This window comes from Triticum urartu, chromosome 5, assembly GCF_003073215.2.
Source record: "Triticum urartu cultivar G1812 chromosome 5, Tu2.1, whole genome shotgun sequence".
Taxonomy (NCBI): Eukaryota; Viridiplantae; Streptophyta; class Magnoliopsida; order Poales; family Poaceae; genus Triticum; species Triticum urartu.
Genome location: NC_053026.1, coordinates 403707396 through 403711329, shown reverse-complemented (window position 1 = coordinate 403711329; position 3934 = coordinate 403707396).

Genomic DNA, 3934 nt, shown 5'->3' with positions numbered 1-3934 from the left:
GGACATGGGAGAAGTCTTGCTATTAGTAGTCATGTGAATTTGGTATTCGTTTGATATTTTGATGAGATGTATGTTGTCTCTCCTCTAGTGGTGTTATGTGAACGTCGACTACATGACACTTCACCATTATTTGGGCCTAGAGGAAGGCATTGGGAAGTAATAAGTAGATGATGGGTTGCTAGAGTGACAGAAGCTTAAACCCTAGTTTATGCATAGCTTCATAAGGGGCTGATTTGGATCCATATCTTTCATGCTATGGTTAGGTTTACCTTAATACTTTTGTTGTAGTTGCGGATGCTTGCAATAGAGGTTAATCATAAATGGGATTCTTGTCTAAGTAAGGACAGGACCCAAGCACCGGTCCACCCACATACCAAATTATCAAAGTAACGAACGCGAATCATATGAACGTGATGAAAACTAGCTTGACGATATTCCCATGTGTCCTCGGGAGCGCTTTACATCTTATAAGAGTTTGTCCAGGCTTGTCCTTTGCTACAAAAAGGATTGGGCCACATTGCTGCACCTTATTTACTTTTGTTACTTGTTGCTCGTTACAAATTATCTTATCACAAAACTATCTGTTACCACTTATTTCAGTACTTGCAGAGATACCTTGCTGGAAACCGCTTATCATTTCCTTCTGCTCCTCGTTGGGTTCGACACTCTTACTTATCGAAAGGACTATTATAGATCCCCTATACTTGTGGGTCATCAAGTCTCTTTTCTGGCGCCGTTGCCGGGGAGTGAAGCTCCTTTGGTAGGTGGAATTTGGTAAGGAAAAATTTATATAGTGTGCTGAAATTTACTGTCACTTGTTACTATGGAAAGTAATCCTCTGAGGGGCTTGTTCGGGGTATCTTCACCTCGACCAGTAGATCAAAGAGTTGCTCCTCAACCTACTCAACCTACTGAACCTACTGAAAATGAAAACGAAAATGCTTGCTCTGAAGTTCCTTCGGGTATGATAGAAAAACTGCTAGCCAATCCTTTTTTAGGAGATGGAACAAAACATCCTGATGAACATCTAATATATGTGGATGAAGTTTGTGGATTATTTAAGCTTGCATGTGTATCCATAGATGTTGTTAAGAAGAAGGTCTTCCCCTTATCTTTTAGGGGAGATGCATCGACATGGTATAGGCTATGTGATGATATGAGGTCTTGGAATTACAAACGATTGAAATTGGACTTTCATCAGATGTTTATCCTATGCATCTTGTTCATCGTGATCGCAATTATATATATAATTTTTGGCATCGCGAAGGAGAAAGCATCGCTCAAGCTTGGGGGAGGCTTAAGTCAATGTTATATTCATGCCCCAATCATGAGCTCTCAAGAGAAATGATTATTCAAAATTTTTATGCTCGGCTTTCTGGTAACAATCGCACCATGCTTGATACTTCTTGTGCTGGCTCTTTCATGATGAAGACTATTGAATTCAAATGGGATTTAGTGGAAAGAATTAAACGCAACTCTGAAGATTGGGACCTCGACAATGGTAAGGAGTCAGGTATGACACCTAGTTTCGATTGTGTTAAATCTTTTATGGATACCGATATTTTTCGTAAATTTAGCACTAAATATGGACTTGACTCTGTGATAGTAGCTTCTTTCTGTGAATCTTTTGCTACTTATGTTGATCTCCCCAAGGAGAAGTGGTTTAAATATCATCCTCCCATAGAAGTAAAAGTAGCTGCACCTATTAAAGTTGAAGAAAAGACTATCACTTATAATGATCCTATTGTTCCTACTTCTTACGTTGAGAAACCACCTGTCGGTGTGAAAACCGGCGGATCTCGGGTAGGGGGTCCCGAACTGTGCGTCTAGGCCGGATGGTAACAGGAGGCAGGGGACACGATGTTTTACCCAGGTTTGGGCCCTCTTGATGGAGGTAAAACCCTACGTCCTGCTTGATTGATATTGATGATATGGGCAGTACAAGAGTAGATCTACCACGAGATTAGAGAGGCTAAACCCTAGAAGCTAGCCTATGGTATGATTGTATGTTATGGTTGTTGTCCTACGGACTAAAACCCTTCGGTTTATATAGACACCGGAGAGGGTTAGGGTTACACAAGTTCGGTTACAAAGGAGGAGATATCCATATCCGTATTGCCTAGCTTGCCTTCCACGCCAAGTAGAGTCCCACCCGGACACGAGACGAAGTCTTCAATCTTGTATCTTCATAATCTAACAGTCCGGCCCATGGAGATAGTCTGGCTGTCCGGAGACCCCCTAATCTAGGACTCCCTCAGTAGCCCCTGAACCAGGCTTCAATGACGATGAGTCCGGCGCGCAGTATTGTCTTCGGCATTGCAAGGCGGGTTCCTTCTCCGAATACATCACAGAAGAATTTGAATACGAGGATAGTGTCTGACCCTGCAAAATAAGTTCCACATTCCACCGTAGAGAGAATAATATTTTCGCAGATCTAATTTGCTGGCGTGTTTTGGCAGCACGATGTTACGTCATGGCCCGGCGATTATTCGAACCGTTTCCAGCCCCGCACATAACGCGAGGCAGTTTTTCGACACATCTTGTCAAAGTAGAGATCGTGTCCCCTTATTACGGGATTCTCATCAATACGGGCGTGGGTAACCCAACCGCGCCATCAATTGCGGCGCTTGGGGGATAAGCGAGTTTTACCAGGCAAGTGGGGACGCTTAGTTTCGTCCGCCCATATAAGGATTCACCTTTCTATCCACGCCTTCTTCCTCCTTTACTCATCCGTTTTCGCACACTCGAGCTCTAGCGCCCAAGTCCGCACTTCCCACCTTGACCTTCTCCAATCATGTCCAGAGCGGGAGGCAGGTGGATGGTCTCCTCCGTCATGGAGGGAGACATCAAGAAACTGAGGAGAGCCGGATACCTTCCCGACGACATCGCGCACCGGCTCCCAGATGAGGGGTAGCTCATCCCCACCCCCAGGCCCCATGAGAGGGTAGTATTCCTCACCCATTTCCTCCGTGGACTGGGATTCCCTCTCCATCCCTTCGTCCGGGGGCTCATGTTTTATTACGGCCTGGATTTCCATGATCTGGCCCCGAACTTCATCCTCAACATCTCAGCGTTTATCGTCCTGTGCGAGGCCTTCCTCCGCATCAAGCCCCACTTCGGCTTATGGCTGAAGACCTTCAATGTCAAGCCGAAGGTGGTGGGCGGCCGCCAGGCGGAGTGCGGAGGCGCCATGGTGGGTAAGATGACCAACGTAACATGGCTCGAGGGCTCCTTTGTGGAAAACATAAAGGGGTGGCAATCGGGGTGGTTTTATATCACCGAGCCGCGTGACCCTCCATGGGCAGCGGCCCCCGAGTTCCGATCTGGCATCCCCACGCGGCTCACCTCCTGGAAAGAGAAGGGCCTGTCCTGGGGTAGTTCGAAAGAGCTGACCGGACTCCAAACATGTATTCAAAACATGGTGGACAAGAATCTCAAGCTTGTCAACATAGTCCAAGTTATGCTCATTCGCCAGATACTCCCGTGCCAACAACGGGAGTTCAACTTGCGGGAGTTCAATCCGGCGCAGCACCAACTCTGAACAGGCTCTTCGACACGACTCATGAAGATGCCTGGAGGGTGCTGTTCAAAAGTGCCGAGGCCCCCCCCTATTACTGAGGATCGTGAATTCAGCACGAAGCGCCAAGCCAGTGCGGTAAGCTGCTTTACCTTTCACATGATACTTATTTTTTATATATATTGACTCTATGCGGGATCTAAACTCCCGTACCTTTGATAGGACTAGCAGAAGATGGCCGGCAGATCGACTGTCCGACTCCTTTGCCTGAAGGCCCCACAGATGCTCTTCTGGCGAAGATGTTGACTCTGGCCCCTTATACGGTGTCGGAGAAGACCAAGAAGGCCAAGGGAACCCGAAAGAGTTCCCGACGCCAGGCGTCGTCGGACTCATCGTCCGATGACTCTGCGGCGCACT